General features: G+C 42.4%; 1 long non-coding RNA gene across 1 annotated transcript; it reads right to left on the bottom strand.

The window, feature by feature from the left end:
* Positions 1–693: 693 nt before the first annotated feature.
* On the bottom strand, positions 694–12,736 carry LOC116078494. The gene is made up of 2 exons (XR_004113567.1): positions 12,512–12,736; positions 694–2,864 (listed from the first exon to the last, which is right to left on the bottom strand). It is a non-coding gene; the product is annotated as an uncharacterized LOC116078494 (long non-coding RNA).
* Positions 12,737–13,447: the final 711 nt, after the last annotated feature.

Raw genomic sequence — 13,447 nt, 5'->3', positions numbered from 1 at the left:
CTGTGTAACCTCTCTGGCAACTCCTTGGTGTTCTTCAGAAGAACTTGGGGACTTGTTTGTCTGACAGATTGCAGTTTGTCTTGTAGCTGGCCTGCACTTGTGAAAGGAAATCTGTGCTGCTTCAGTAGGACTTGATTGTTAAACCATAGAGCTTGAGAGTTATGTTTTTAGGATTTTACTTAAAATGGCATGTTTTCAGGTAGAACTTAACAAACTAAATGATGTGTCTAATTAGTGTAGTTTCTGGTTACAAATATATTGCTATGTATATTTCAAAAAAAAAAAAAAAAAGATTACCTTGGCTAGATAGCTCTTGTGGTTCCATGTGTGTTTCAGGAATTTTTCCTACTATCGGTGAAGAATGTCCCTAGGATCTTAACTGGGATTGCATTGAGTCTGTAGCGTGCTTTTGGTAGGGTGTCTATTTTTACAATATTGATTCTTCCAAACAACAAGCATGTTGAAGGTGTCTTTCCATCTTGTAAATCTTCCTCCATTTATTCGTAAATGTATCTTAAAGTCTTGTTGTAAAGGTCTTTCATTCCTATGATTAGGCTTTCTATACAGTATTTTAATTGATTTATTTTACATATTTATTTATTTGTATTTACTTATTTGCAATTTTAACTCATCCATATTTTCAAGATGACATAGACAAGTGAATATGCCAACGTGTCTTGAGTGCAGTAACAGTACAATCCTAGTACAACTCCCAAAACCAAGTTACCCTAATCAAACAGGGCTTCCCACTACAGCAGACTGGGTCCTTGGGCTGACTTTACTAAACTGTCAGAGCACTGTGAATGTAGAAACCTCTCAAACCCTTGAGACTTATTCATGAGCTACAGTTTATTAATCTCCTTCACTTGAGGCTGAAATTTTCTCACTATTCACATGTGCTCTGTCTTCCTTCACCTTAATTCGTCCATCAAATCCAGAACTCAAGTTTGTCATATGTGAGGACAAGGACAAAAAAGTAGGATTTTTGTTTTACTTTGTTTTGTTATTTATTTAACCAAGAATTAAATATCAAAGCTTTCTAGCAAGAACTTGGTTAGTTGTTCACAGAGTCAAGGATAAAATTGACTCTGAGATCATGTGGGAGAGATGTCTATTATTTATTCCCAGGTCTACTCTCTATGATGATAGAGTAGTGATTGGATGCCTATTCCTAGGTCTATTCTCTCTATGATAGGCCAAGATGCACGGGATAACTGTGGAACTGTTCACCTTCCACATTATATCAGAATACCTGTAGTTCATTCTCAAAATCTCAGGCATGTGTAGGAGTTTCACAGAATGCACTGAGTGTTGGTGTGGACATCATCACAGATGCATCATCTCTCCTTTTTTTCCAGGAGACCTCAGACCTGCACTGCCCAGGATGACTCCAGCCCCCAAAGGTTAGTAAAATTGTAAGACACTAGAGAAGTCAATCCTATTTGGCTGGTACTTCATCTCATCCTTGACAAAAGGGCAGAGAGAAAGGAGGGAGCCTCAGTTTGCAAATTTCTCCAGAATGTAGGAGAGTTTCATACCAAGAGCAGAGTTCCTCACGTCCCTTGCTGCTTCCCATGATGACAATAATTACACCCATTCCAAAACTTAATGCCCAACCATAAACCCTTCCCCCTAGTCTGATAAATTTTCAAACTAATAACTGGCCCCAAAAAAAAACTAAAGGAAAATTCCCAATGGCCCTCCAGAGGAAAAAGGGAGCCAGAGGTACAGGAAAAGAGCAAGAAATAGACAGCTAGTCAGAGACCCCAAAGGAGCATTTCTTTGCTCCATACCTTTCTCATCTGTACCCATAGATGCTCCTTCCTTGCTACACTTTGTGGACCAACATCGAGAGCAGCTGGTGGCCTGAGTGACATCGGTGGACCCTCTATTGGACAAGCTGCATGGTCTGGTGCTGAGTGATGGAGATTATGAGGCAGTGCGGACTGAGACCACAAACCAAGGCAAGATGAGGAAGCTCTTTAGCTTCAGCTGATCCTGGAGCTGGGATTGCAAAGACCAATTCTACCAAGCTCTGAAGCAAACTCATCCTCACCTGATCATGGACCTCCTTGAGAAGTCGGGTGGGATCTCTGTTAGATCCTGACATCCTGGTGGCTGAAGAATGAGCACTCTCCTTAGAGTCCTGGCTCTGCCTGACCTTCCTTTGGTCCTCAGTTTCTCCATCTGTAACCAATAGCCATCTGAGTTGCCTTTCTTGTGGCAGTGCTTCCATAGCATTTCTTGGTAGTCCATATGATCCCTTTTGGCTTTCCCCAGTCATGTGGAATGAGCATCTCAGAAAACATCCAGTGGAGCCAGCAAGTCTATTTGGACCTTTTGACCCATGCTCTTATGATGAGAGTAGCCAGCCTAGAGACAACCTGACCCACCATAAATGCAAGCCGGACTGGGGATCATGGGAATGAAAACAAAGAGATGATAGTTTTCACTGGGAAGCGAGTGCCTTATGAATAGGAAAGGAAAGGGGCTTTTTAAACTCATGTTGTGTGCTCAGAAACAGAGGTGTAGAGAAGTCACAGGATGCAGCATGGGACTGCAGCACTGCCAGAAACAACTCAGATTCAATGCACATGGTGAACTAATCTTGCGCAGTTGCATATGCACACACCTGTGCATAAATTTGCAAGCCTCACATTTGATTACATCATTCCCATATGGAGGTGTGAGTCACATCTTAAGAAACTGATGTGCAAGGGTAGACCAGATGACTGAACAGAAGGCTCAGTGGTTAGGAGCTGTTCTTGAAGGTGGTCAGAGTCTTGCTCCCACACTGGCTTCAGGCAGCTCACAGCACCAACCTCATGGCTCTTTCCACAGGCTCTTTCCCACTTCTTGGTCACCTATACACACATTCAAACATACAAAATATACTTTTAATTTTTATAAAAGAATTAATAATAAAATGGGATTCTTCTCCATTGCTCACCCATCTACCAGAGGAATTATCTCACCAAAACCCACAGTGGAACTTGAGGCTCATGAGTCTGTGTACTTGTCCCCAGAACAGCCCTGCCAGTCTCTTTGCACAAATTATCCAGCTTTCCCTCTGGATCATGCTTCTGCATCCCTCCTGCGAGGCCCGTGGACAGAGCAGTTAGACAGCTTCTCAGTGCGTCCATCTTTTCCTCTTGACTCTGCGGGTGCACTAGCTCTGCTGTGTGGATCTTTGCACCTTGCTTCTCTTTCTCTTTTGTAATACAGTATTTTCCTAATTCTAAATCTTGCCCTTTACTGGGTCATGGGCAGGCAGTTTTGGTCCAGACTTATTATCCAAAATCATCTAGGATTTTTAGTGGACAAGAGATAATTCCAGTTTTGAACTCCCTTTCTGCTATATAGAGTTCATCAGGAATTTAGAAATAACTTAAGATGAAACAAATAAGATAATTAGAGGTCTAGTCAAGGTTCTTAAGGTATCACAGATATGACACACTGGACTGTCAATCAAAGTTCTTAAACCTGTGTGACAGATATAACACACTGGGATGTCAATCAAGGTTCTTATATCTGTGTGATAGATATACACACTGAACTTATTTGTAAATAAGTAAAAATGTTAAAATATCGCTAAATATAAATTTTGTAGTCTGAGATTCTTAAAGTCTATAAAAGGGGAATATATTCATGTCTACTAAATGTTATTTCATGAATTAATGGCTTATAAAACATGATCACCTCACTTTATCAGTCTCCTGCAATGCAAAGTCACTGAGGACTCTGTCTGACCCACGCCTCCACACTGATTTGGTTAGGATGGGCCAAGGCACAAGCCCTGACAGAACAGACTTTCTGTGGCCAACAGCAAATCTGCACTGAAACAGCCTCCATAACCAAGTTTCTCAACTTGGCTCCCCCAAAGGACAAGCTGCCTGGACAGTGGACAGGACCAGGTGCTTCAGTCAGATTATGGCACATTTGCAGGGAAAGGAGTTTTAGTGAATAGAATATCTCAGTATTAAGTTTTCTTGCAAGAAATGTTATTATTCCTTCTCTGGGCTCTGTGTCTAAGGATGTGATCTGCAGTCTTCACAGCTGGTGTCCTGTTAATACAAACACATGATATGGTGCCAGCAAGAGACACCTGCAACTGTGTCAGAAAAAGTTAAGTCCTTTAATAAGTCCAAAGGGACAATAAGGGGCTGGTGAGATGGCTCAGCGGGTAAGAGCACTGACTGCTCTTTTGAAGGTCCTGAGTTCAAATCCCAGCAACCACATGGTGACTCACAACCATCTGTAATAAGATCTGACACCTTCTTCTGGTGTGTTTGAAGACAGCAACAGTGTGTACTTACATATAATAAATAAATAATTAAAAAAAAAAAAAGAAGAAGCGTAAAGCTTTTTGCCGGACAGTGGTGGCGCACGCCTTTAATCCCAGCGCTTGGGAGGCAGAGGCAGGCAGTATTTCTGAGTTCGAGGCCAACCTGGTCTATAGAGTGAGTTCCAGGACAACCGGAGCTACAGAGAAACCCTGTCTCAAAAAAAAAAAAAAAAAAAAAAAAAAAAAAAAAAAAGTAAGTACTTCAAAGGGACAATAAGAATTTAGAAATGGGAACTTTAAAGTACACATTCATCTAACATAAACCAATAACTTGAAAAAATACACTTTATATAATGAAAGAAGTGTACTGACATGTTTGCATTTTGTATTAATGATAATTAAACCCAATTACAATAGTAATTTTCTTTCCTTTTCTTTTTTTTTTCTTTTTTTTTTTTTTTTTTTTTTTTTTTTTTTTTTTCTTCGTAGCCCTGGCTGTCCTGGAACTCACTCTGTAGACCAGGCTGGCCTCAAACACCTGCCTTGGCCTCCCAAGTGCTGGGATTAAAGGCGTGAGCCACCACCACCCAGCCAACAGTAATTTTCTTAAAATTGATCTTTGAGATAATTAAGGGTTCATCTTTTTTAATGTCCTACATAAGGAAAATTTACTAAGGAATATAAAATGGCAACTATCTGCTTAAGTAGTACTCTACTAGGAAAAAGTTTGTTTTTTTTTTTAACTGTAAATGCCCATTAATGGAGCCAAGTTACCAACTGTGGCTTAGCTGTCAAAATGTGTTTATCTGTGTGAGCTGATACCACTAGGCACAGGTGGAGGGCAAGGGAAGTCTAGGGTGAAATCATATCTGAGTTCTCAAGACTTGTCCTTCCTTATGATATTAGAATTTTTTTATGTAACCATTTTTTTGTTTTCCAGGAGAGATATTACAAAATCAAAAACCAAAAGCTTTTGATTCCTGACACCTCAAATTTTTTACTTTTTTTAACCAATAATACCTTTTTGTAGTCTATTTAAAAATTCTTCTTATTCCAAAATAATCATGATTAGCATAAAATGGGTGTGTATCTTCAAAGTATTTCCTCTTAATGGAAACTTTGTTTTATGTAATCTAAACATTAAAGATTTGAAAAAAGCCAGAATCTAGCAAGAGTCAAGGAAATCCAGTCATACTCCAAGCCTTTCTCTTCCAGAAACCAGTATTGCTATATTCTTTTCATTTATCAAATTCAGATCTAATTTTCTATCTTTTTTCCTTCTGCTGTAATTTCAATCTGTGACATCTTCCAACATCATAGTGACAAAATCATCAAACCCTAGCAGTATGCCAACAATTTCTTTATCACTCCCCATTACGATATGAATTCTCAATCTTATACACTTGTCCATAAGGTCTAGTGTCAGGAATTCAACAGGTTTGTGGTTGTGTTTGCCACTATGACCACCCTGGAAGTCTGGTTTACTTTAACCAGTGAGCAGGGTTTCCCTCAAAGTGTGGCAGCCATGTTTGGTCTGGGCTATGTATCAGCTGGTAAATGAGACCAGACCTCTGAATTCTCCTCACCTCCATTTGTAATTTGGGGGTTATGGTTGGAATTCTTGACCATCATGGCTAGGAGCGTGGCAGCAAGCTGACAGGCAAGGTACAGAGCAGTAGTTGAGACCTCACAACCTGATCCACAAACACAAGACAGAGACAGACAGACAGACAGAGAGACAGACAGAAAGACAGAAAGACAGAAACAGACAGAGACAGAGAGACAGAGATACTGGGACCTGTGTGGACTTTTGCAGCAAGCCTGAATTCAGCTGCTCCACATATCAGACTTCAGCAAAACAAGCAATCCTTCCCAAGATGGACAGTGTTTGCCCAAACCAACAGATGGGCAAATAGAGCCTCCTGATAATAACAAGGACAGACTATACATAAAAACAACTGGCTGTGTGAGCCTGGAATTACTTCTGCTTTCACACTGGCAGTATGAACCAAAGTTTACATTGATTCTAGGGAACACAGAGCCAAAGGATGTAACTTTGGTTGAAGAGTTCAAATGCTCTTCTGAGATTCATGCAATCTCTTTACACTAATTCCCTATAAAATCAAAATCAAAAAGCAGATCACATACTTCCAACATCACAGGATTGTACCAGACCTGCTGGCACAGGGTCGAGTAGCCTCTGAGGAGGAGCAAGGATTAAAGATAGGAAAAGTAGAAAGAAAATACAAGAGACAGATATTGGAGGTCAATCCATACTAGCCTCGAGTTTATTTTTCTTAGCCTTTTTATACTACACAATACCATGGGAAGCAAAGCCACAAGCTAACAGAAACTATTGCTGAAGTATACACATAAGACATTTGTTCTCATTCAGAAGCCTTCCTTCCACCAAGGTCAATAGAATGTTCAGCCCTTTACCTTGAGCCTCAAGTGCACCTCCTCTTATCATTCCATGCCTCAGCAGGTCAGGAAATCTGTCAACAGACTAATACTTTTCTTTCTCTTAGGCTGTTAACTACTCCAGTAGCAGATTTCCTCTGCAGGTGTTCTATGGCTCTGGCATCTCTAGCATCTTGGGGTCTCCAAGGCAACTTCCACTTCACAGCTTCTGTTCCAATGTCTGAGATCCACAAATGATCTGAAGTCCTCTAAAGGGCTTTGGTCACTTCTCCAGCTCTGCTCTCTGTAGCACTATAGGCTCTGGCTGAATCTGTTCCACTGCTACTATTGTTCTTAATAGTCATCCCATGGCACTGGCACCTACAATATGCTAGGGCCGTCCACTGCAACTAGACTGCACTTTCACCAATAGCCTCTCATAGGCCGTCTTCATGGTGTCAAGCTTCAACTTCTTTGAATGACCCCTTCAGTCCTAGGCCTTCAACCACCATTAAGACTGAACCTTCACCAATGGCCTTTCCTAGCCTTTCACAATGCCAAGCCTCAGCTGCCCTCCATGAATCCTTCATGCCTTCAAAACCAGTACTACCTGGGTGATTCTTATGCTTTACCAAGTCTGACTGCCAGCATGAGGTCTATCTCTGGAACACAGCTTCTTTGTGCTCTCAAGAAACACTTCCCAGAAGATTTCACCTCAGTGATGCTGGTCTTTTCTTAATCACTACTAATTTATTAACTCCAGGTAACCAGCATCAATTATCCCAGTAACTCTTTCTATTCTTGACTCCAAAGTCAGAGTCACATGGCCAAAGCTGCCAAATTCTATGGCTTTCTGGGGCTGGAACATGACCCCCCTTGTTCTATTACATCTTCATCAGCTTTCTGCTTTCAATGTTTTCCTTCACTGTCTAAGCTCAGGTGTTATGGGACTTGCTCTGTAGACTAGGCTGACATTGAACTCAGAGATCTGCACGTCTCTGTCTCCTGAATGCTGGGATTAAAGGTGTGTGCCACCACTTCTGGACCTAAGCTTTTCTTTAATCTCTCTTCAGAAGATCTTTATAGGTTCTAGATTGTACTTCATTCCAGATATATTCAACCAAGAATAACCATCACAATCTGTCTCTTGTCAATTTGACACACAAGCATATCTCCTTATGCCTAGATGAAAACAACAACCAGGTCACATTAACACCTAACATGATGTAACTATACCTTTTCCAATTTTGAACACATAAATAATAAGCTTAGCTGGGAACTTTCCCCAAGGTCACTACTCCCTTAATTTCATACAATATCCTTGAAAACAGGATTTACCTCCATTCTATTTCCTAGTGCCCCTTTAACCTTTGAACCATAGATTTTGTATTTTTCATTTCTCAGTTTGCTACACTTGATCAAAATGCTCTTCATAAGAGTGAACCCCAGGACAGAGTCTATGCTAGGCTTTTTTGAGATTTCCTTTGTCAGTGTAGTTAATCTGAATTTCTTCACCTTAACATCAGGCATTCTCTTCAGACAGGGGCAAAAACCAGCCACACATTTCACTACCAAAATCTCACAAAAATAATCTCTAGGCAACATACTAAGATTCTTCTCCTCTGAAATCTCTTGATACAGGCCCCCAAAGTTCAAATCACTCTAAGTACCACTGTCTTCCATGTTCCTATCACTATGGCCCATTAAGCCCCACTTAAATCATTCTACTGCTTTACTAATCTGAAGTCCCAAAATACATTTCTCCAAACAAATGCATGGTCAGACCTATCCCAGCAATACCCCCGTGCCTGGTACCAACTTTTGTCCTGGTTAGGGTCTTATTGTTGTGAGGAGACACCATGACCAAGACAACTCATATAAAGTCAAGTATTTCATTGGTGCTGGCTTACCATTTCAGAGAGTCAATCCACTATCATCATGGCAAGAAGTATAGCAGTGTCCAGGTAGATATTGAAAGACCCCTGTAGGGGAGACCCCCACTCAAGTCTCGGGAGGACGCACACCCAAGGAATCACGAGAGATCATCTTGATGTAAATCACATAAGGCAGTTTAATTTTCAGAGTGCTCTGGGCCGACACCACACCTATCTCAGGCAGGATATAGTGGAATCGACCACGAGGCTCAGAGGTTAGGGGTTTATATAGGGAAAAGGTCTGGGGGAACAAAGGAATCAGTGTGGCTATACATGATTGGCTAGTTCAAATATTAACTAGTTCGTGCAGAACAGAGTGGAAAATTCCTAAGGTTGGTGTTAATCTGAGTCAACAGAGCATCTGACCTTAAACCATATCTAAGAGGACCAGATGGCCCACTACTCAGTGTCTGCCCAGACATGTCCTTGCATTTTTTCTCCTCTATATCTTTTTGGCCTGTTAGTAACAGCTTGCTTTTGCCCAGGCTTATTTGGACATATTCGACCTTGGTCCACTGTGTTTTTCTTCAAACCTGCAATTTTCTCATTAGCCAGCACAAGTCTCAAATTTAACTCTTTCAATATGGTGCTATAGAAAGAACTGAGAGTTCTATATCTTAATCTAAGGACAGCCAGGAGGAAGCTCTGATTCCACACTAGAAAGACCTTAGGCATAGGAGGCCTCAAAGCCTACCTACAGAGTGATGCATTTCCTCCAACAAGGCCACACTTACTCCAATAAAGCCACACCTCCTGATAGTTCTACTCCCTATAGCCAAGCATTCACCACATGAGTCTATGTGGGCCAAACCTATTCAAACCACCACAATCCCCCTCCCCCATTACAGTGACTTTAGCCCCAAGGTCTTCCCCCATCACCTCAGAATGCATATGGATATATTTATGTTAGAGTTCTTATTTTTCTCTACAAAGCTGATTTCCTTGAGTCAATGATGCCACAATGTCCCTTAGTACTCAGCCCAAAATAGTTCCTGTCAACCCTCTAGTCCTAGCAGCATGGGGGATGTCCCTTCCCAGGGCCCATAACTCTGTGCTGCAGAGGTTACTCAGTATCAGTACTCAGTATCAGTGGCTACTCAATCTCAGTCTTCCCTTGTGTTACTCCATAAGCATTCACTAAACACTGACTTTATGACAATCCCTACTAATCACAGAACAGAAAATTACAATTGCTGCCCTATGGACCTCACAACTTGGAAGAAAAGACAGTCTTCTACTCTAATTACTATATAGAATAGCACTTACAATGGTCAACCACATAAAAGGTACCATAGAAGATAATGTTGACACAAGTAGACCAAACAGGGAAAAATTCTCAGGGAAGAAATGTTTTGGATTTTTTTGTTGGTTTGTTTGTTTAGAGTCTTCTATTTTCCCATTCTCAAGCTTTTTTTTTCATAATAAAACTTAAATTTTAACTGGACTTGCTAGCATAGGCTTATCAGGTCATTACTCAAGAGGCCAAAGCAGGTAAATCACTGGAGTTTAAAATAGTTTAAGAATAATCTGAGCAACAGACAGAAAAGAAGAACACCTTTTAAAAAAAGATTTAAAAGTAATAGAGTGGCTGTCTTAGTTAGGATTTTATTATTTTTTTAAAGATTTATTTATTTTATGTATATGAGTATACTATAGTTGTTTTCAGACATACCAGATCCCATTACAGATGGTTGTGAGCCACATTGTGGTTGCTGGGAATTGAACTCAGGACCTCTGGAAGAGCAGTCGGTGCTCTTGACTGCTGAGCCATCTCTCCAGCCCCAGGATTTTATTGTTGTAAAGACACACCATGACCATGGCAACTCTTATAAAGGGAAACATTTAATTGGGGTTTGCTTACAGTTTCAGAGGCTTAGTCTGTTACCATCATGATAGGAAGTATAGCAGTGTGAAAGCAGACACAGTGCTGAAGAGGTAACTGAGAGTTTTACATCTTAATTCACAGGCAGTAGAAGGAGACTCTGTGTCACACTGGCCAGACTTGAGCTTATAAGACCTCAAAGCCTGTTCCCACAGTGACACACTTTCTCCAATAAGGCCACACCTCCTAATAGTGCCATTTCCTATGGACTAAGCATTCAAGCATATAAACCTATAAGGGCCATTTTCATTCAAACCACCACAGTGACTATTAAAGTACAGGAAGGGGATAAAGAAGAAAAAAGATGATAAATAGATAGATAGATAGATAGATAGATAGATAGATAGATAGATAGAGAAATGATACACATACATACATACATACATACACAGATGAAGACAGCGCAATGAAAGGATTCTCATTTTTATAAGATTATTATGGGTCTTAGTAAAGGTTTCTTTTGCTGTGATGAAGCACTAAGACCAAAGGCAACTTGGGGAGGAAAGGATTTACTTCAGCTTAAATTTCCACATCACAGTCCATCATGAAGGAAAATCAATACAGGAACTTAAGTCAGAAACCTGGAAGCAGGAACTTAGAAGCCATGGAGAAACACAGTTTACTGGATTGTTCTTTAAAAAAAAAAAAAATATTTATTTATTTATTTTAAGTGAGTACACTGTAGTTGTTTTCAGACACTCCAGAAGAGGGCATCAGATCTCATTATGGATGGTTGTGAGCCACCATGTGGTTGCTGGGATTTGAACTCAGAAGAGCAGTCAGTGCTCTTACTCACTAAGCCATCTTCCAGCCCCTGGATTGTTCCTCATGACTTGCTCATCCTACTGTCTTGTACAGTACAGTACCAACAGCCCAGAAGTGACACTGCCCATAGTAAGCTGGGTTCTCCTACATCAACAATTAATTAATCAAAAATGTCCTACAGATTTACCTACTTTGGGGCAGTGGTCTGTGCAAGCAACCTGGGCCCAGTCAAGTAATAGGTCTGGAACCCTGGAGCCCCCGTGGGCAATTTCTGCCTGCAAGGGACAGAAAAAGTTTGGCCATGACTCCTGGGTCCGTGACTCCTGTTTCAGTCACAACCTCTCACTGCCCCCGCAGGAGATGTGTGCTCTGTCATGTAGACAATGCTCCAAGCTCCCAGCATTCGAGTTGGACCCTACCCCCAGTCAACTGACCATGGCCAGGCATGCCCTGCCCCACAGACAGATAGCCACACCTCACAATATAAGGAGTGGTTTGCCCCCTCCTCTCTCTCTCGCTCTTTGTCCTCTCTCTTCCTCTCTTCTTTTCTTGCCCTCTCTCTTCCTCTCCTCTCCTTGCCTCCTTTCTCTCTCTCTCTCCACGGTCATGGCTGCCTTCTTTTCTCTTTTCTATAATAAAATATCTCACTATTATGCATTGCCTCCTTTTAACTAATGCGCCACGCAGCCCAGCCACAGCTGCAGCAACAGCAGCAGCAGCAAGCCCCCAGGCCAAGAGTTGATGCCTCCTGCCCTGTGCTAGCACAGAACAACTGCACACTGGCATTTCTTTCCCCAACCCTTTTCCCTTGTTCCCAGCCTCTCTGTGACAACCAGGGGCGCCTGCAATGTCCAAGAGGCTGGGTGCCTAAGTCCCTGGCTTTGGAAGGCCAAGGGACCCCCTGTAGCTGTCTCCTTATCTCTGCTCCCCCAATGGATTGGGATCCAGACACCACCACCACCACCACCACCACCACCCCGGCGGGGCAGGGTATACAGGCAGACACCTATTCCTGTGCTGCCCAGAGCACAGGAACTCTGGCGCACTGACCAGTGAGACTGTAGTGGCAGGGCAGGGCCCTGGTCCCGGCTGCAGCAGTCCCCATTCCACCATAGTGGTTAAGACATCGACTAGAGGCACAACCAGCTAAAACACATCGGAACTAAACCGTGAGTGACCTAGTTCAAAAAACTAGGCATTCCTTTCTCCTTCCCTCCTCCCTCCATTGAAAACTCCTAGGCCCACCTCCTCTTTGTGTCCGTCCAAAAAGGTGCGAAGCTCTGCTCGCTGCCGCTCCCCCAGCCTGCATTGAAAGCTGCCTTTCAGCCTGCAGCGCTGCTTCTGAGCTCTCTGCTTCCTCTACCTGCCAGCTAACTCGCGGCTTCCATCTGCTTGCTCACACTGGGCAGCAACCTATGGCCACTTTGGCTAAAAAGCCTGTCACTCAACCCTCTGCACTTTAAACTTTTCTTCAATGTGACCCTCCTTCAGCTGAGCTCTGATTCTTCAGACCTAGCCTTGTCACAGATAACCACGCCTCCCTCCAAGTTCCAGTTATGCCGGAAGTCCCACCTCCAGAGATTGAAGGAGAAGTTGCTGATTGGGCCAAAATGCTGATGAACTTGGGGAAGGGGGTTTGCCTTACCAAGTCTACCTGGTTTTGCTTGTAACAACATGTATTAAATAAAAGATGGCTGATTGAGACACATCTGTGTTGTCTAATTTTTACCAATCACTCCATGCGGTTCCGGTACCACAAAATGGCTTTCCAGGTCCTTGACCTCATTCCAGAAAACCCATTTGTCCTTGTGGCTGCTGGACGGCTACAGATTGGCGCCCCGAGCGTGGGGCTGGAGTTGGAGGAAAAAGGGACCCCACTACCTAAAAAAAAAATATGAAGATGGGACGGCAGGTTTGCCAGGGTAATGATGGCAGGTTTGCCGGAGTAAAACACCTCCCTGGAGGCAGAGGTGCAGCACAGGAGAGGTGGGCAGTACTGAAGTTCACTCTCCCTGTGGGTTTTTCAGGAGAAATTCTTGGGTTTTGTTCTGTTATGTGTGAGTCTGTCCTGTCTTGATGAGTGAATGCTAAGTCTTTTGTTTTGCGTCTTTTCTTAAGGGGGGCTACATGTGGGCAACATTGCAGCAGAGGCCCTGACTGCTCGAAGCGGAGCTAGAGGGC

This window comes from Mastomys coucha, unplaced genomic scaffold (genome assembly GCF_008632895.1).
Source record: "Mastomys coucha isolate ucsf_1 unplaced genomic scaffold, UCSF_Mcou_1 pScaffold5, whole genome shotgun sequence".
Classification (NCBI taxonomy): Eukaryota; Metazoa; Chordata; class Mammalia; order Rodentia; family Muridae; genus Mastomys; species Mastomys coucha.
Note: the sequence above shows the minus strand (reverse complement) of the source record. Positions and strands in the feature narration are given on the sequence as shown.